Raw genomic sequence first — 22060 nt, forward strand, 5'->3', positions numbered from 1 at the left:
CTGACCCCGACATTGACCTGCAAGGACAGAGTCTACCTGTAAAAACGGAACACAAATTCTTAGGCATAATTCTTGACACAAAGCTAACATTCATACCACACCTAAAACATCTAAAAAACAAATGCATGAAGACAATGAATATTTTAAAGGTGTTGTCACGCACTACATGGGGTAGTGACAAAAAGTGTCTGTTAAACTTGTATAAAAGCCTCATACGAACACGCCTAGACTACGGGGCCATAATTTATCAGTCAGCCACCCCAACCGCATTGAAGATGCTGGACCCCGTCCACCATCTAGGTATTCGCTTGTCTACAGGTGCCTTTAGGACAAGCCCTGTAGAAAGCCTTTACGTGGAATCCAATGAGTGGTCACTCCACTTGCAGAGGACCTACACAGCTTTTATGTATTTCCTTAGAGTGAATGCAAACAGTGAACATCCCTCATATTCCACCGTAAATGATTTGTCCAGCTCCCACCTCTTTCATAACCGACCTGCAGTAAGAGAGCCCTTCTCGTTGCGTGTGAGAAGTCTGGCTGAGGAAATGGATGTCCCACTCTTTGAACATCGTCTAATGACACCCACTATAGAGGTCTCACCATGGCAGTGGCAGATTGTAGACTGTGATTTGTCTTTTTTACATGTTACGAAGCATGCCCCGGTTACACACATTCGAATGCACTTCCTTGAATTGCAACATAAATACTCCTGTCCGGAATTCTACACCGATGCATCAAAGTCCCATGCTGGCGTCTCTTATGCAGCGGTTGGTCCATCATTTTCAGATGCCGACGCCCTGCACCCCTTAACGAGCATTTTCACAGCAGAGGCTTATGCAATACTGTCGGCTCTTAAATACATCAAAGAATCGAAAATACCAAAAGCAATCATCTACACAGACTCGCTGAGCGTAGTAAAAGCCTTAAAATCTCTTAAGAGGCACAAAAATCCTGTAATAGTATCGCTTTATTCAATCATATGTAGTATTTATGCGTCTGGGCAGCATGTTGTGGTGTGCTGGGTGCCAGGACACCGAGACATCGAGGGAAATGTACTGGCAGACCAGCTTGCCACATCCATCAAGGCAAAAGCTGGCAACACATCTATGCTCGTCCCTGTTCTCGATATGAAGCCATATCTACGCAAGAGACTTCGAGTCCACTGGCAACGTTTGTGGGACGGCCAGACTCATAACAAGCTTCATTTAATTAAGCCCCGTTTAGGCAACTGGCCATCGACCACGAAATCTAGAAGAATTGATGTCCTGTTCTGTAGGCTCAGTATAGGACACACTTACGGCACACATAATTACCTGTTGTCTGGAGGCGAACCCCCGACCTGTACTAGATGTGGGGAAGCACTTACTGTACTTCACATCCTAGTACAGTGTCCAATAATAGAACCTGAAAGAAAAAAGCACTTTGTTCAAGCCTATAAAGAGAATATACCCCTTCATCCAGCGATGTTTTTACATAACGACCCGATATTTCAGAACGATTCAGTTTTAGCCTTTTTAAATGACATCGACATTTTGCAAGTTCTTCGCCCGAGAGATTCGTAGCGGTGTCCTCTTTCAGAGGACGCTGCTGCGACCGCATATTTGAAATGCACTCTCCTCCAGGCCCTTGCTCCTAAGGGTCTCTGTGAGGCAGTAGTGCCTTGTATCGCTTACACCTTTTTATACTATATTCATTGTGCCCCTATCACGTCATTGTCATGATTTTATTAAATTTGTCTGTTTTACGCACCTTTAGTGCGCAGGATTTTAGGCCCCTTTACAGCCACCCTACACCTACCCACTCTCATTGATCATACCATTGCTCACTCAGTACAATACGTCTTGGCGCTCTTTGGCCATAGCTGGCCCTTGCGCCAGAAAACAACATATATCATCATCATCATCATCGGCTTCACGTAGACGGCACCCCTGGACTGACCCACCCGGGGGAAATTGGTAGTTGCCTTTTCCTGTCTCTCTCTCCCTCCAACCTTCGTCTTTCTCTCTCACTTTCCATCTCTCCTGTCTTCTCTTCACTTCGCTTTACTTCCAATTTTCCAGGCAGCAAGGGTTAACCTGGTGTAGTTTATCCATCCTTGGGTCTATTAGGTTATAGTGGCTATGTACAGCTGGCGTCTGCATCTCTTTCGGGTCTTGTAGCGTCCCCTTGTTGGGCTCGGTGGTGGGCGGCTGGCATAGCTACCGAAATCATTGTTACCTTATGGCTTTATCGTCATTCCCCCGACTCCCTGATCGCTCTCACAAACGAGGGCGCACCGAAGATATTTTTCAATTCAATGGCAGCAAATTGCAAAACTTCCCCAGATTTCATGTTATCCATTCTGATAAACCCGAAAAGACGGTGAGAATGATCTCACCCTTTCTCGTTTCGAAAAGTCTGACCGAAGCTCTTGGAGCAGGCTACAAAGCGTCGAAATTGGCTAGCGGCGACCTCCTTTTGGAACTCCGCGATGTAAAACAGCACGAAAGTCTCCGACGATGGCCTCATGGAACTGACAGAAGCTGAACTGTTGGAAGGCTGGTGCGAACAAAACGTGATCACTGTTAAACGAATCATGCTAAGACGGGACGGCAAAGAGATCAAAACCAAGCATATAGTACTAACTTTTGGCTCAAGCATCCTGCCTGAGACAATCGAGGCAGGCTATGTAAAGCTACGGGTTAGACCCTATGTACCAAACCCTCTTCGTTGCTTCAAGTGCCAGCGTTTCGGCCACAGTTCCCAGAACTGCCGAGGCCGACAGACATGTGCTAAATGTAGTTCCGGTGACCATGCCTCTGAAACATGTGAGAACACTCTACACTGTGTCAATTGTGATGGCGAGCATGCCGCATACTCGCGGTCATGCCCGTCTTGGAAGAAAGAAAAAGAAATAGTCACGATCAAAGTAAAGGAAAACATAACTTTCAAAGAGGCTCGCAGGCGGGTGTCATACCTGCCTAAAGTCAGTTTTGCCGAGGTGGCGCGTCAGGGGGCTGTCCGGTCCACACAGAGTGAGCCGGCGGTGACGCCATCCGCCCCCTCGGCGGCTGCGGCTAGCGCTGCTCCGCCATCTCAGAACAAGGGACCATCAACCTCCGGGCTGGTGGCCTCCAGGGCCTCGTCCCTAGAGACGAGGCTTTCACGTCAAACGAACCGCTCGCAAGAGCGCGTGTGTAGCGCCCCGCAAGAGGCAATGGACACAACCGGCCAGACGGCGCCACCAGCGCCTAAGGAGCGGCGAGATTCTCTCGACCGCTCCAGAAAAGAAAGATCTCGTGTCACGGCGCCTGCAAAGAGCCCCGCGAGCTAATCTTCATCTCTTAAACACACAGCACAAACACATTTGTCATTATGGAGACACAAATACTACAGTGGAATGTCAGAGGACTTCTTCACAACCTCGACGATATTACAGAACTCCTACACAAACACAATCCAAAGTTGCTGTGTGTTCAAGAGACGCATCTGAAACCCACAAATACAAACTTTCTTCGTCAATACACCATCTACCGCAAAGACCGTGACGTGGCGAACGCCTCGTCTGGCGGTGTAGCAATAGTTGCCGACAAGTCTGTAGCTTGTCAATATGTCGCCCTTCAGACGCCCCTAGAGGCAGTGTCAGTTCGGGCAATTCTTTTCAGTAAGTTGGTAACCGTATGCACCATTTATATACCCCCGAATCATCATCTCGAGAAAACAGATTTCCATAACCTCATTGATCAGCTTCCCGAACCCTACATACTCGTGGAAGATTTTAACGCTCATAACACGATGTGGGGAGACTCACTATGCGATACGAGAGGTAGATTCATAGAAAAATTCCTCGTGAACTCCGGTGCATGCCTCTTCAATAAAAAGGAGCCAACCTATTATAACCTTCATCACAATTCATACTCATCAATAGACTTGGCGATTGGTTCTGCTTCCCTTTTTCCCGACTTGGAATGGAGTGTAATCAAAAACCCATTCGGAAGTGACCACTTTCCAATCACACTAAACTTAGTAGCCCAACATAACTCCATTCCGCATGTCCCTAGGTGGAAACTAGCCTCCGCCGACTGGAAACTTTTTAAAGAATAGACATTTATATCACGAGATTTTATCAGCGAATTTAGCATAGACGACGCAGTAGCGTATTTTACCGCTTTTATCATCGACGCAGCAAACAAGTTCATTCCACAATCAAGCGGTAGCTCATCCAAAAGACGAGTGCCGTGGTGGAATGATGAGTGCAAGGAGGCGCGGAAAAAACAAAATAAAGCGTGGGGCATACTCCGTCGATCCCCAACTGCAGAAAATTTGATGGAATTTAAAAACATAAAATCACAGGGAAGGCGAACGCGACGACAAGCTAAAAGGGCAAGCTGGGAGAGGTTCCTATTGGATATTAATTCATTCACACAGGAGGCAAAAGTATGGAATGGGCTCAGGAGGCTTAAGGGACAACAAATTCATCCATTGCCCCTGGTGGATAAAGAAGGAAATAAGTTGGAAGACCAGGCTGACGCTCTTGGTGAACACTTCGACGCGTGTCTAGTTCCACCCACTATTCGGAGAGCTTCCTGAAATATAAAGCAATAGAAGAACGTAAGCCTCTGATCCGGAAATGTAGCCCAAATCAACCTTATAACCGTCCTTTTGGTATTGCCGAACTTAAAGCCGCCTTGTCAGCTTGTCAGAGCTCTGCACCGGGTCCGGATAGAATCATGTACGATATGATCAAGCACTTGCACTGCGACACGCAAATCACACTACTCACACTTTTCAATACCAACTGGGCTGCTGGGTATCTCCCATCTAAATGGAAAGAAGCTATTGTCATCCCAGTTTTGAAGCACGGTAATGATACTTCATTGCTGACCAGCTACCGGCCTATAGCGCTTACGAGCTGCCTTTCCAAAGTTTTTGAGAAAATGATCAATCACCGTCTTGTACATTTCTTAGAGTCGAACAAAATGCTCGACCCATTTCAATGTGGCTTTAGCGAACGCCGATCTACAACCGATCACCTCGTGCGCAACGAAGCAAACATCCGTGATGCATTTGTACACAAGCAGTATTTCTTGTCTATATTTCTTGATATGGCAAAGGCGTACGATACGACATGGCGGTACGGGATCTTACGAGACCTGTCGCACATGGGCATTCGAGGTAATATGCTTAGCACTATAGAAAGCTACCTGTCTAACCGTACCTTTCGAGTCAGAGTTGGTAACGTATTGTCCCGCCCATTTATTCAAGAAACTGGTGTGCCACAGGGGGGCGTGCTTAGTTGCACCCTTTTCATTGTGAAAATGAATTCCCTTCAAAAAGTCATTCCATCCTCAATGTTTTATTCAATATTTGTCGCTGATGTGCAGATCGGATTTAAGTCTTGTAACCTTGCAATATGCGAGCGTCAGGTTCAGCTCGGACTGAACAAAGTGTCAAAATGGGCAAATGAAAATGGTTTCAAGCTAAGCCCTCTCAAAAGCTCCTGTATACTTTTCTCTAGAAAGAGAGGCTTAATACGAGATCCAGATATCATGCTGCATGGACAACGCATACCAATCAACACTGAACACAAATTTTTAGGCATTATACTTGACACAAAACTAACCTTAATTCCCCAGATAAAGTATCTCAAGGCAAAATGCCTAAAAACCATGAACCTAATGAAGATTATATCTCACACAACATGGGGCAGCGACAGGAAGTGTCTACTGAAGCTTTATAAGAGTCTGATTCGTTCGCGAATAGATTATGGGGCTGTAGTATACCACTCTGCCGCCCCAAGTGCACTAAAGATGCTAGATCCTGTTCACCATCTAGGTATCCGCCTGGCCACCGGTGCTTTCAGAACAAGCCCTATTAAAAGCTTATACGTAGAATCGAATGAATGGTCACTCCATCTGCAGAGATCATACATCAGCTTCACATATTTCCTCAAAGTCCACTCTCATCATGAACATCCGTGTTATAAAACTGTTAACGATTTGTCATGTACTACACTTTTTCATAACCGACCCTCTATGAGACGTCCTTTCTCACTGCGTGTGAGAGAACTTAGCGAAGAAATGGATGTCCCACTTCTCGAACACTGTCTAATGCCTCCAGGTAAGCTGTTACCGCCCTGGGAGTGGCAGGTGATAGAATGTGATATATCCTTTGTAGAGGTCACAAAGCACGCTCCTGAACTCGAAATCGCAATGCATTTCCGTGAACTCCAATCGAAATACTCTTGCTCTGAATTCTACACCGACGCGTCAAAGTCACATGCTGGCGTATCTTACGCGGCTGTCGGTCCATCTCTTTCTGAATCAGACGTATTGAACCCATATGCAAGTATCTTCTCTGCAGAAGCCTATGCAGTACTGTGTGCGGTTAAACACATTAAGAAATTAAAACTACAGAAGGCAATAATATTCACGGACTCCTTAAGTGTCGTAAAGGCACTAATGTCTTTAAGGAAACACAAAAATCCTGTTTTTATTGAACTTTACTCATATTTGTGCAATATCTACTCATCTGGTAGACATGTGACAATATGCTTGGTTCCTGGTCATAGATCCATCGAGGGTAATGTGCTAGCAGACCAAATGGCCACAGCAATTACATCTCAAGCTACCAATCTTAGCAGTACTATTGCCGCCACAGATCTCAAGCCTTTTTTGCGAACGAGACTGCGAAGCCACTGGCAACGCATGTGGGACAGTGAAACAAATAATAAGCTCCACTTGATTAAGCCACAGTTAGGTTTCTGGCCCTGTACAACTAAAACACGACGAACTGATGTCCTATTCTGCCGTCTCAGAATAGGACACACATATGGAACTCACAATTTTCTGTTGACTGGTAATGAGCCTCCAACCTGTGGTAGATGTGGAGAGAGGCTTACCGTGCGACACGTGCTCGTGGAGTGCAGGGAAGCCGAAAGAGAGAGAAAAAGACACTTCCCTTTAGCGTACCAGTACCGTCTCCCTCTCCACCCTGCTATATTTCTTGGCGACGAACCTCTGTTTAGCACTAAAGCTGTTCTGGAATTTCTAAGTGATGTTGTACTGCATGTTACTTCCCCAATAGTTTCGTAGCGCGTCCTCTCTTCAGAGGATGTCACCGCGACAGTAGTTTTGCATAGCACGCGCCTCCAGGCCCTTACGTTTTCAAAGGGTCTGTCAAGGCAGTAGTGCTTAAAAAAAGAGATTTATCTGTGATATATTTTCGCCTATCGTCATTATCTTGCAATTTGTTCTTTCGTGATCACAGTGCACCTCATTAGCCATTGCCATAATTTTATTACATATACATTTTACGCATTTTACAGCGATTGTTTTTAGGCCCTTTTACAGCCATGACACATCTACCTTTCGCAATTCATTGCTCCATTGTCAACTCATGAACACCGGCCTGGCGCTCTTTGGCCATATCTGGCCCTTGCGCCATTAAGCACCATACATCATCATCATCATCAATACGAATCTCCACCACATGCTCCCCGGTGGAAGGTCAATGCAGCGGACTGGGAAAAATTCCAAACACTTACCAGTAAGCTCTCGTGGGCTGACATTTCATCGCTCGGAATTGACGGTGCCATCGAGTATTTTACAAATTTCATAATAGATGCAGCTGCTAAGTGTATTCCCCAAACAAGTGGTCTTTCTAGCAAACGCCGTGTTCCGTGGTGGAATGAACAATTCCGGAACGCACGTAGGCAGCAGAACAGAGCATGGAGGCAGCTTCGCAATTATCCTACTGCTGAAAACCTTGTCAGTTTCAAGAAAATCAAGTCCCAAGGTAGGAGAAACGCAGACAAGCCAGGAGAGACAACTGGCAAACATTTTTATCAAGTATCAACTCGTACACGGATGAGGCCAAGGTTTGGAACAGGGTGAATAGAGTAAGAGGACGACAAACACATCCGCCTCCTCTGGTAGAGAGACAGGGAGACAGCCTGGAGGACCAAGTGAACCATCTGGGTGCACATTTTGAGCATGTTTCCAGTTCATCACACTATTATCCAGCGTTTAATAGATACAAATCAGCAATAGAAAAACAAAAACTGGACCGAAAGAGCACCGGAAACGAGCCATATAACCTACCTTTCTCCCCCCGCAGGGGCGTCTGCGTAAGCAGGCGTTTGGTGTGTTGCGACACCACGTACCCGAGCACTTGAGGGTTGGCCCCTCCCGCGTGTAGCCGTGCGCGGCTTAGCCGTGTCCGGGGAAAAGAGGATCCTGGAGGTTGAGCCGATGCCGGGTGTTTGGACCTTTACGGCCCCTCGGTGGAGGCAACACACCTCTTTGGCCTCCGCTTCGCGTAGACGGCACCCGCGGACTGACCCACCCGGGGGAAATCGGTAGTCGCCCTTTCCTGTCTCTCTCTCCCCAATCTTCGTCTCTCTCTCATACTTTTTCGCCTTTCCTGTCTTCTACTCTCTTCCATTTACTTCCATTCTCCCTGGCGGCAAGGGTTAACCGTGTGTGGCTATCCTACCTTGGGTACACCATATTTGGTTATAGTAGCGGCGTACGACTGGCGTCGTGCAGACTTGTGTACAAGCTCTGCCGCGTCCCCTCGTTGGGCTCCGTGGTGGGTGGTCGGCGCTGTTGCCGAATATAGACACCTTCTTATGGCAGCGCAAACCTCTGTTGTCTATGATCGGCCTCTGAAAAGAGGCCGCACCGAAGCAACGTTTCAGTTCTCCTTTCGGATCAAAACCCCAGCATTCCCCAAATACCATGTAATGCATAGTGAAAACAACATACCCATAAGAAAGCTTTCACCATTTCTGGTGGCCAAGTGCCTGCAAGACAAAATTGGATCAACATACAAAGCCTCCAAAATGTCTAGCGGGGACCTCCTCCTAGAACTAAATGACAAAGATCAAGTGCAAAAGCTCTCAGAACTTACCAGCATTGGCGACGCGGCAGTCACTATTTCAGCCCACAGAACACTAAATACAAGCAGGGGCGTGATATCCGAGGAGGACTTCCTTGGCTTGAGTGATGAGGAACTGCTGGAGGGTTTCCAAGAACAAAACGTGACTAAAGTACAAAGAATCGTCATCCGCAGAAATGATCAAGAAATTCCGGCAAAACATGTTATACTTACCTTTGGGACAAGCGAAATGCCTACCTCTCTGAATGCAGGATACGTAAAAGTAAATGTCAGACCATATATCCCCAACCCCAGACGATGTTTCAAATGTCAACGGTTTGGACATGCTTCACACGCATGTCGAGGACAAACAACCTGTGCTAAATGCAGCTCCAATGACCACCAATCTGACAATTGCACTTCTTCTCCACACTGTGTTAACTGCAAAGGGGACCATCCAGCTTACTCGCGGTCTTGCCCTTGCTGGAAAAAAGAAAAGGAAGTAATTGCACTAACTGTTAAAGAAAAAATCTCGTTATTTGAAGCACGAAAGCGATTGTCTTACCTCTCCAGAAGAAGTTATGCCGATGTGACGCAGGTGGGGGCAGCGTCACAGAGGCCTCGGGAGTCCTCCGAGCCCACGCACAGTGGTCCCGCAGTGACCCCTCCCGCCCCCGTGGTGGCAGCAGCCAGAGCTGCTCCATCGTCTTCGAAGGGCCCGCAGACACCAGTCTCGCAAGGCCCTAAACTCAATCGAACTCCACGGCCCGAGACACGTGTCCCGGCGCCCAACTCTCGATCCTCCAGCGCCTCTGAGAGAGCAATGGAGGTCGATGCAAAAACCCCGGTGTCGTCGACACCGAAGGACAAGCGCTCTCTCGAGCGCGCCAAGAGGGACAAAGTCCCAATAGCCACGTTAATTCAGCCCCGCAGGGGCGTCTGCGTAAGCAGGCGTTTGGTGTGTTGCGACACCACGTACCCGAGCAGTTGAGGGTTGGCCCCTCCCGCGTGTAGCCGTGCGCGGCTTAGCCGTGTCCGGGGAAAAGAGGATCCTGGAGGTTGAGCCGATGCCGGGTGTTTGGACCTTTACGGCCCCTCGGTGGAGGCAACACACCTCTTTGGCCTCCGCTTCGCGTAGACGGCACCCCCGGACTGACCCACCCGGGGGAAATCGGTAGTTGCCTTTTCCTGTCTCTCTCTCTCCCTCCAACCTTCGTCTTTCTCTCTCACTTTCCATCTCTCCTGTCCTCTCTTCACTTCGTTTTACTTCCAATTTTCCAGGCAGCAAGGGTTAACCTGGTGTAGTTTATCCATCCTTGGGTCTATTATATTAGGTTATAGTGGCTATGTACAGCTGGCGTCTGCATCTCCTTCGGGTCTTGTAGCGTCCCCTTGTTGGGCTCGGTGGTGGGCGGCTGGCATAGTTACCGAAATTATTGTTACCTTATGGCTTTATCGTCATTCCCCCGACTCCCTGATCGCTCTCACAAACGAGGGCGCACCGAGGATATTTTTCAATTCTATGGCAACCGAACAAAGAACTTTCCACGTTTTCACGTCATCCACTCTGATAAACTTGAAAAGACGGTGAGAATGATCTCACCCTTCCTTGTCTCGAAATCTCTAACCGAAGTTTTCGGTCCAGGTTACAAAGCATCGAAAATGGCCAGTGGTGATCTGCTACTCGAACTCCGTGATCAGAAACAACATGAGAAACTGCCCAATCTAGTGTCCTTTGGGGATGTTCCAGTAACAGCAACCCCGCACCGTACCATGAATACCACCCGTGGCGTCGTATCCGATGCTGATTTGTTGGAGCTATCTGAAGCTGAACTCCTGGAGGGCTGGAGTGATCAGAACGTCATCAGTGTCAAACGAATTAAGATAAGGCGAGATGGTAAAGAAATTCAGACCAAACACCTAGTACTTACTTTCGACTCAAGTGTTCTGCCCGAGTCCATCGAGACCGGGTACCTCAAGATTAGAGTTAGACCATATGTGCCAAATCCTCTGAATGCTTCAAGTGCCAAAGGTTCGGTCACAGTTCGCAGAACTGTCGAGGCCGGCCGACTTGTGCCAAGTGCAGTGACAATGAACATTCTTCTGAAACATGCCAGAACACTCCGCACTGTGTCAACTGTGATGGCGAGCATGCCGCATACTCGCGGTCGTGCCCGTCTTGGAAAAAAGAGAAAGAAATTGTGACAATTAAAGTAAAAGAAAATATTTCATTCAAGGAGGCACGCAGGCGGGTGTCATACCTGCCGAAGAGCAGCTTTGCCGAAGTGGCGCGTCAGGGGGCAGCGTCGCAACGGCTTCCGGCGCCTGCCCGGCCCGCAAGCAGCGAGCCGGCAGTAACGCCATCCGCCCCCTCGGCGGCTGCAGCTAGTGCTGCTCCGCCGTCTCAGAAAAAGGGGCCATCGACCTCCGGGCTGGTGGCCTCAAGGGTCTCGTCCCTCGAGACGAGGCCTTCAACACGAAGAAACCGCTCTCAAGAGCGGGTGTCCAGCGCGCCGCAAGAGCCGATGGACACATCTTCTAGCCAGATGGCGCAGCCAGCGCCTAAGGAGCGGCGAGAATCTCTCGACCGCTCCAAAAAAGAGAAACCCCGCATTACAGGACCTCTAAAGGGCTCTGTAAGCTAACTTTCTTGTCCTAAACACACAGCACAACACTCCTTTTAATATGGGCACTCAAATAGTTCACTGGAACGTCAGAGGTCTCCTCCAAAATCTTGACGACGTTAAATAACTCCTCCGCAAGTTTAGTCCCAGGGTGCTGTGTGTTCAGGAAACACACCTCAAACATACACAAACAAATTTCCTCACACAGTATGCTATTTTTCGCAAAGACCGCGATGACACTATTGTGTCATCCGGCGGTGTTGCTATCATAGTTGACAAAGGTGTTGCCTGTCGGGAAATAAAACTTCGTACGCCCCTGGAGGCAGTTGCTATCCAAGGGGTGCTGTTTGACAAGCTAGTCACTATCAGTTCAATATACATCCCTCCAAGTTATCAAATTAATAAAACCGAATTTCAAAACTACATAGATGAACTTCCGGCTCCATACATAGTTGTCGGAGATTTAAACGCACATAACTCATTGTGGGGAGACTCTCGTTGCGATGCGAGAGGTCGCCTAATCGAAAACTTTCTCTTTTCCTCAGGAGCATGTATACTTAATAAGAAAGAGCCAACATACTACAGTGTGGCACATAATACATACTCCTCCATAGATTTAACTATAGTATCGAGCACACTAATGCCGTACCTAGAATGGTCCGTTCTTAAGAACCCTTTTGGGAGCGACCACTTCCCTATTATATTAAACTTAACAAAACCAGATATAAGCTCACCACACATTCCCCGATGGAAGGTTGACACAGCTAACTGGGAACGTTTCCGACAACTTACGTACTTAAGCACGGATGATATTGCATCCTTTAATATTGAAGACGCTGTGGCGTATATTACAGGCTTTATAATTGACGCTGCCACGAAATGCATCCGTCAAACTAATGGACTAGCGAATAAACGTCGCATCCCGTGGTGGAATGAAGAATGTAAACAAGCACGGAAAAACCAAAACAAAGCTTGGGGACGACTTCGTGACTCCCCAACTGCTGAAAATTTGATTAGTTTCAAACAAATAAAGTCCCAGGGTAGAAGAACACGTCGACGTGCTAAAAGGGAGAGTTGGGAGAAGTACATCTCCAGTATAAATTCTTACATGGATGAGACAAAAGTGTGGAATCGAGTAAATAAATTAAAAGGCCGGGAGGTACACCCATTACCGTTAGTCAGTACTCAAGGTGAGAGCCTGGCAGACCAGGCAGATTGTCTGGGCGAACACTTCGAACATGTATCCAGTGCGTCCCACTACACACAAGCATTTCTGAGGTTCAAAGAACGCGAAGAACGACAGCCCCTTAAACGTAAATGTTCATCGAGTGAGGCCTACAACTATCCATTTACTTTAAGTGAACTTAAGGCATCCCTCGCTTGCTGCAATAACTCGGCGCCAGGCGGTGATCGTGTCATATATGAAATGATTAAGTACGTACATCCTGAAACTCTGAAAACACTCCTGCATCTTTTCAATGCCATGTGGGCGGATGGGTATATCCCGTCCTCGTGGAAGGAAGCTATAGTTATCCCCGTGCTTAAACAAGGTAAAGACCCGTCCCTTGCCAGCAGCTACAGGCCAATAGCGCTAACAAGCTGCCTGTGCAAACTATTTGAAAAAATGATCAACAGGCGCTTAATCCGTTTCCTTGAAAGTAACAAATTACTAGACCCCTTCCAATGTGGTTTCAGGGAAGGTATGTCCACAACAGACCACCTTGTTCGCGTTGAGTCTTATATTAGAGACGCTTTTATACATAAGCAGTTCTGTCTTTCAGTGTTCCTCGACCTAGAAAAAGCTTACGACACGACATGGCGCTACGGCATTCTCCGAGATCTCTCGGCGATGGGTGTCCGTGGCAACATGTTAAATACAATCGAAAGTTACCTATCTAATCGCACATTCCGCGTAAGAGTGGGTAACGCTCTGTCTAAGTCATTCACCCAAGAGACCGGTGTACCACAGGGAGGCGTGCTCAGTTGCACACTATTTATAGTAAAAATGAATTCCCTGCACACAGTCATTCCACGCACAATGTTTTATTCCATTTATGTCGACGATGTACAAATAGCCTTCAAGTCATGCAATATTGCCATCTGCGAACGACAAGTGCAGCTCGGAATAAACAAATTGTCCAAATGGGCGGATGAGAATGGCTTTAAAGTTAATGCTCAGAAGAGCACTTGCATACTCTTTACTAGCAAGAGAGGCGTAACGCCAGTCCCAAGTATTGCAATCAAAGGAGATGCGCTCTCTGTGAGCAGCGAGCACAAGTTTTTAGGAATCATTTTAGACAGTAAACTCACATTCATTCCTCATATTAAGCATCTGAAGGCAAAATGCCTGAAGACAATGAACCTTTTAAAGCTTCTGTCGCGTACGACTTGGGGTAGTGATCGAAAGTGTTTGCTTAACTTGTATAAAAGTCTTGTCCTCTCACGTCTTGATTACGGGTCAATAATTTACAATTCTGCAACGCCAAGTGCGTTAAAAATACTAGACCCCGTTCACCACTTGGCTATCCGTCTCGCTACTGGTGCTTTCAGGACAAGTCCAATCCAGAGCCTCTACGTAGAATCGAATCAGTGGTCGCTTCATCTGCAGAGGTCATACAGCAGTCTTATATATTTTCTGAAAGTACAAGCGAACATTGAACATCCTTGTTATTCCACAATAAACGATATGACCGCTGCCACACTCTTCCGTAACCGACCTGCAGCGAGAAAGCCATTCTCTTTCCGTGTGAGGAACCTCAGTGAGGAAATGGGTGTTCCGATGCTTGAACAATGTCCTATGGCTCCAGCGAAACTATTGCCGCCGTGGCAGTGGCAGCTCATAGAATGTGACACATCGTTCGTAGAGGTCACTAAACACGCGCCAGAAGCACACATTAGAATCCATTTCTTAGAACTCCAATCTAAATACTCGTGTACAGAGTTTTACACAGACGCTTCCAAGTCACATGCCGGGGTATCTTATGCAGCCATCGGTCCATCGTTTTCGGAATCCGGTGTACTGCATCCGGAGACAAGTATCTTTACGGCTGAGGCCTATGCAATATTATCGGCTGTAAAGTATATAATGAAATCAAAACTTAAAAAGACGATCATATTTACAGACTCGCAAAGTGTTGTGAAAGCATTGCAATCACTCTGTAAACACAAAAACCCTGTAATTAATGAGCTCTATTCCATTCTGTGTCAAGCGTATATATCTAACCAGCATGTGATTATATGCTGGGTGCCGGGCCATAGAGGCATTGAGGGTAATGTTCGAGCAGACCAAATGGCCACATCAGTTACATCTCAGGCATTACATCTCCCTACAGCTGCTGTTCCTGCAACAGATTTGAAGCCTTTTCTGCGAAAGAAACTGCGAAGCCACTGGCAACGCTTGTGGGATGCAGAAAGAAATAACAAGCTTCACTTGATAAAACCACAATTAGGTTTCTGGCCCCCCGTAACGAAAACACGACGAACTGATGTCCTGTTCTGTCGTCTAAGAATAGGACATACATATGGCACCCACAATTTTTTGCTTACGGGTGATGAACCGCCAACCTGTGGTAGATGTGGTGAGAGGCTGACCGTCCTCCATGTCCTCGTGGAGTGTCGGGAAGCCGAAACAGAGAGAAAGAAATATTTTCCTCAAGCGTACCGGTATCATGTGCCTCTTCATCCCATCATGTTTCTTGGTGAAGAACCGCTTTATAACGCCAAAGCAGTCGTCGATTTCTTGAACGATGTGGTCCTGCATGTTATTAGCCCATTAAGGTCGTAGCGCATCCTCTTTCCAGAGGATGCCGCTGTGATAGCAGCTTTTTATAGCACATGCCTCCAGGCCCTTGTGGTTCAAGGGCTCTGTTTAGGCAGTAGTGCTATTTGCCAATTACTGCACCTTAAATATTTTAAATACCGTGTCATTCTTTCTCAACGCATTCTTCCCCTCATAGTACACCTCATTAGTCATTTCCATGATTTTAGTACCTGTATATTTTACGCACTTTACAGCGATTATTTTTAGGCCCCTTTACAGCCACGCTTCATCTACTTCTCAGAATTCATCTCTCCACTGCACACTCACAAACACTGACATGGCGCTCTTTGGCCATAACTGGCCCTTGCGCCATAAAACAGCACACATCATCATCATCATCATCATCATCACCCCCGGACTGACCCACCCGGGGGAAATTGGTAGTCGCCCTTTCCTGTCTCTCTCTCCCCAATCTTCGTCTCTCTCTCATACTTTTTCGCCTTTCCTGTCTTCTACTCTCTTCCATTTACTTCCATTCTCCCTGGCGGCAAGGGTTAACCGTGTGTGGCTATCCTACCTTGGGTACACCATATTTGGTTATAGTAGCGGCGTACGACTGGCGTCGTGCAGACTTGTGTACAAGCTCTGCCGCGTCCCCTCGTTGGGCTCCGTGGTGGGTGGTCGGCGCTGTTGCCGAATATAGACACCTTCTTATGGCAGCGCAAACCTCTGTTGTCTATGATCGGCCTCTGAAAAGAGGCCGCACCGAAGCAACGTTTCAGTTCTCCTTTCGGATCAAAACCCCAGCATTCCCCAAATACCATGTAATGCATAGTGAAAACAACATACCCATAAGAAAGCTTTCACCATTTCTGGTGGCCAAGTGCCTGCAAGACAAAATTGGATCAACATACAAAGCCTCAAAAATGTCTAGCGGGGACCTCCTCCTAGAACTAAATGACAAAGATCAAGTGCAAAAGCTCTCAGAACTTACCAGCATTGGCGACGCGGCAGTCACTATTTCAGCCCACAGAACACTAAATACAAGCAGGGGCGTGATATCCGAGGAGGACTTCCTTGGCTTGAGTGATGAGGAACTGCTGGAGGGTTTCCAAGAACAAAACGTGACTAAAGTACAAAGAATCGTCATCCGCAGAAATGATCAAGAAATTCCGACAAAACATGTTATACTTACCTTTGGGACAAGCGAAATGCCTACCTCTCTGAATGCAGGATACGTAAAAGTAAATGTCAGACCATATATCCCCAACCCCAGACGATGTTTCAAATGTCAACGGTTTGGACATGCTTCACACGCATGTCGAGGACAAACAACCTGTGCTAAATGCAGCTCCAATGACCACCAATCTGACAATTGCACTTCTTCTCCACACTGTGTTAACTGCAAAGGGGACCATCCAGCTTACTCGCGGTCTTGCCCTTGCTGGAAAAAAGAAAAGGAAGTAATTGCACTAACTGTTAAAGAAAAAATCTCGTTCTTTGAAGCACGAAAGCGATTGTCTTACCTCTCCAGAAGAAGTTATGCCGATGTGACGCAGGTGGGGGCAGCGTCACAGAGGCCTCGGGAGTCCTCCGAGCCCACGCACAGTGGTCCCGCAGTGACCCCTCCCGCCCCCGTGGTGGCAGCAGCCAGAGCTGCTCCATCGTCTTCGAAGGGCCCGCAGACACCAGTCTCGCAAGGCCCTAAACTCAATCGAACTCCACGGCCCGAGACACGTGTCCCGGCGCCCAACTCTCGATCCTCCAGCGCCTCTGAGAGAGCAATGGAGGTCGACGCAAAAACCCCGGTGTCGTCGACACCGAAGGACAAGCGCTCTCTCGAGCGCGCCAAGAGGGACAAAGTCCCAATAACCACGTTAATTCAGAAAGTGATAACCTAAAGGTTATCCCTCCTTTCTAATAACCCTCTCCAAACAATGTCACCTAACATCTTATACCTTATAGAATCATAATGGCATTTTTTACCTTTATGTTTTAAAATGGCTTTTATTATCCACTGGACCCCGCAGGGGCGTCTGCGCAAGCAGGCGTTTGGTGAGTTGCGCCACCACGTACCCGAGCACACGAGGGTTGGACCCTCCCGCGTGTAGCCGTGCGCGGCTTAGCCGTGTCCGGGGAAAGGGGGATCCTGGGAGTTGAGCCGATGCCGGGTGCTTGGACCTTTACGGCCCCCCGGCGGAGGCAACACACTCCTTTGGCCTCTGCTTCACGTAGACGGCACCCTCGGACTGACCCACCCGGGGGAAATCGGCAGTCACCCTTTCCTGTCCTCCTCCTCTATCTTCGTCTTTCTCTCTGACTTTCAATCTTTCCTGTCTCCTACTCGCTTCCTTTCACTTCTGATTTTCTGGGCGGCAAGGGTTAACCTTGTGTGGGTAGCCAACCTTGGGTATTCCATATTTGGTTATAGTAGTGACGTACAGCTGGCGTCTGCAGGTCTTGTGTTCACAGGCCCTGCAGCGTCCCCTTGTTGGGCTCCATGGTGGGTGGCTGGCGTTGCTGCCGAAAACCCGGATATTCTTATGGCTAGCCCTTTTCCACCACTCCCTGATCGCCGTCAAAAAAGAGGGCGCACCGAAGATGTATTCCAGTTCTTTGGACGTCAAAGACAAGATTTCCCACGATTTCATGTCATCCACTCAGAAAAACCAGAAAAACAAGTTCGAACAATCTCCCCTTTTCTTGTTTCGAAATCTCTAACTCAGGCTCTAGGACCAGGCTATAAGGCAACGAGGATGGCAAGTGGTGATCTCCTCTTGGAGCTCCACGATCGCAAACAATATGAAAAGCTGCCGAATCTAGTGTCCTTTGGGGACGTCCAAGTAACAGTAACTCAGCACCGTACTATGAACACCACCCGCGGAGTTGTTTCAGACGAAGATTTGATGGAGCTGACTGAGGCTGAACTCTTGGAGGGCTTCAGTGAGCAGAATGTCATCCATGTTAAACGGATTAAGATGAGACGAGACGGCAAGGAAATTCAGACTAAGCACCTTGTGCTCACTTTTGGTTCATGTGATCTGCCCGACTCCATCGAGGCCGGGTACATTAAACTTCGTGTTAGACCATACGTGCCAAATCCCCTCAGATGTTTCAAATGCCAGCGATTCGGCCACAGTTCGCAAAACTGCCGAGGCCGCCAAACTTGTGCGAAATGCAGTGCACACGAACACACTTCTGAATCTTGTGAAAACTCTCTCCACTGTGTAAACTGTGATGGGGAACATGCCGCATACTCGCGGTCCTGCCCATCCTGGAAAAAAGAAAAGGAAATTGTTACAATTAAAGTCAAACAAAACATTTCGTTTAAAGAGGCACGAAGGCAGGTGTCCTACCTGCCAAAAACCAGCTTTGCCGAAGTGGTGCGTCAGGGGGCTGCGCCACAACGGCTTTCGGCGGCTGTCTGGCACACGCGTAGTGAGCCAGCGGTGACGCCATCCTCGGCGGCTGCAGCTAGTGCTGCTCCGCCGTCTCAGAAAAAGGGGCCATCGACCTCCGGGCTGGTGGCCTCCAGGGTCTCGTCCCTCGAGACGAGGCCTTCAACACGAACAAACCGCTCTCAAGAGCGGGTGTCCAGCGCGCCGCAAGAGCCGATGGACACATCTTCTAGCCAGACGGCGCAGCCAGCGCCTAAGGAGCGGCGAGAATCTCTCGACCGCTCCAAAAAAGAGAAACCCCGCATTACAGGGCCTCTAAAGGGTTCTGTAAGCTAACTTTCTTGTCCTAAACACACAGCACAACACTCCTTTTAATATGGGCACTCAAATAGTTCACTGGAACGTCAGAGGTCTCCTCCAAAATCTTGATGACGTTAAAGAACTCCTCCGCAAGTTTAGTCCCAGGGTGCTGTGTGTTCAGGAAACACACCTCAAACATACACAAACAAATTTCCTAACACAGTATGCTATTTTTCGCAAAGACCGCGATGACACTGTTGTGTCATCCGGTGGTGTTGCTATTATAGTTGACAGAGGTGTTGCCTGTCGGGAAATAAAACTTCGCACGCCCCTGGAGGCAGTTGCTATCCAAGGGGTGCTGTTTGACAAGCTAGTCACTATCAGTTCTATATACATCCCTCCAAGTTATCAAATTAATAAAACCGAATTTCAAAACTACATAGATGAACTTCCGGCTCCATACATAGTTGTCGGAGATTTAAACGCACATAACTCATTGTGGGGAGACTCTCGTTGCGATGCGAGAGGTCGCCTAATCGAAAACTTTCTCTTTTCCTCAGGAGCATGTATACTTAATAAGAAAGAGCCAACATACTACAGTGTGGCGCATAATACATACTCCTCCATAGATTTAACTATAGTATCAAGCACACTAATGCCGTACCTAGAGTGGTCCGTTCTCAAGAACCCTTTTGGGAGCGACCACTTCCCTATTATATTAAACTTAACGAAACAAGATATAAGCTCACCACACATTCCCCGATGGAAGTTTGACACAGCTAACTGGGAACGTTTCCGAGAACTTACGTATTTAACCACGGATGATATTGCCTCCTTTAATATAGAAGACGCTGTGGCGTATATTACAGGCTTTATAATTGACGCTGCCACGAAATGCATCCGTCAAACTAACGGACTAGCGAATAAACGTCGCATTCCGTGGTGGAATGAAGAATGTAAACAAGCCCGGAAAAATCAAAACAAGGCTTGGGTACGACTTCGCGACTCACCAACTGCCGAAAACTTGATTACTTTCAAACAAATAAAGTCCCAGGGTAGAAGAACGCGTCGACGAGCTAAAAGGGAGAGTTGGGAAAAGTACATCTCCGGTATAAATTCTTACACTGATGAGACAAAAGTGTGGAATAGAGTAAATAAATTAAAAGGCCGGGAGGTACACCCACTCCCCTTAGTCAGTACCCAAGGTGAGAGCCTGGAAGACCAGGCAGACTGTCTGGGCGAACACTTCGAACATGTATCCAGTGCGTCCCATTACACAAAAACATTTCTGAGGATCAAAGAACGCGAAGAGCGCCAGCCCCTTAAACGTAAAGAATCATCGAGTGAGGCCTACAATTATCCATTTACTTTAACTGAACTTAAGGCATCCCTCGCTTGCTGCAATAACTCGGCGCCAGGTGGTGATCGTGTCATATATGAAATGATTAAGTACGTACATCCTGAAACTCTGAAAACACTCCTGTATCTTTTCAATGCCATGTGGGCGGATGGGTATATCCCGTCTTCGTGGAAGGAAGCTATAGTCATCCCCGTGCTTAAACAAGGCAAAGACCCATCCCTAGCCAGCAGCTATAGGCCAATAGCGCTAACAAGCTGCCTGTGCAAACTATTTGAAAAAATGATAAACAGGCGCTTAATCTGTTTCCTTGAATATAACAAACTACTAGACCCCTTGCAATGTGGTTTCAGGGAAGGTATGTCCACAACAGACCACCTTGTTCGCATTGAGTCTTATATCAGGGATGCTTTTATACATAAGCAGCTCTGCCTCTCAGTGTTTCTCGACCTAGAAAAAGCTTACGACACGACATGGCGCTACGGCATTCTCCGAGATCTCTCTGCGATGGGTGTCCGTGGCAACATGTTAAACTCAATCGAAAGTTACCTATCGAATCGCACATTCCGCGTAAGAGTGGGTAACGCTCTTTCTAAGTCATTCACCCAAGAGACCGGTGTGCCACAAGGGGGCGTGCTTAGTTGCACACTATTTATCGTAAAAATGAGTTCCCTGCACACAGTCATCCCACGCACTATGTTTTATTCTGTTTATGTCGACGATGTGCAGATAGCCTTCAAGTCATGCAATATTGCCATCTGCGAACGACAAGTGCAGCTTGTAATAAACAAGTTGTCCAAATGGGCAGATGAAAATGGTTTTAAGGTAAATCCCCAGAAGAGCACTTGCGTACTCTTTACTAACAAGAGAGGCGTAACGCCAGTCCCAAGTATTGCAATCAAAGGAGATGCGCTCTCTGTGAGCAGCGAGCATAAGTTTCTAGGCATTGTTTTAGATTCGAAGCTTACATTTATTCCTCATATTAAGTATCTGAGGGCAAAATGCCTGAAGACAATGAACCTTTTAAAGCTTCTGTCGCGTACGACTTGGGGCAGTGATCGAAAGTGTCTGCTGAACCTCTATAAAAGTCTTGTCCGCTCACGCCTCGATTACGGAGCTATAGTGTATAATTCCGCAACGCCAGCTGCATTAAAAATACTAGACCCCGTTCACCATCTGGGTATCCGCCTTGCGACCGGTGCTTTCAGGACAAGTCCAATCCAGAGCCTCTACGTAGAATCGAATCAGTGGTCGCTTCATCTGCAGCGGTCATACAGCAGTTTTACATATTTTCTGAAAGTACAAGCAAACATTGAACATCCTTCTTATTCAACAATAAACGATGTATCCGCTGCCACACTCTTCCGTAACCGACCTGCAGCGAGAAAGCCGTTCTCTTTGCGTGTGAGGAACCTCAGTGAGGAAATGGGTGTTCCGCTGCTTGAACAATGTCCTATGGCTCCAGCGGAACTATTGCCACCGTGGCACTGGCAACTCATAGAGTGTGACACATCGTTCATAGAGGTCACTAAACACGCGCCAGAGGCACACATTAAAATGCATTTCTTAGAACTGCAATCTAAATACTCGTGTACACAGTTTTACACAGATGCTTCCAAGTCACATGCCAGGGTATCTTATGCAGCCGTCGGCCCATCCTTTTCGGAATCCGGTGTACTCCACCCGGAAACGAGTATCTTTACCGCTGAGGCCTATGCACTATTGTCGGCTGTGAATCATATAAGGGCATCAAAACTTCAAA

This window comes from Dermacentor silvarum, chromosome 1 (genome assembly GCF_013339745.2).
Source record: "Dermacentor silvarum isolate Dsil-2018 chromosome 1, BIME_Dsil_1.4, whole genome shotgun sequence".
Lineage (NCBI taxonomy): Eukaryota > Metazoa > Arthropoda > Arachnida > Ixodida > Ixodidae > Dermacentor > Dermacentor silvarum.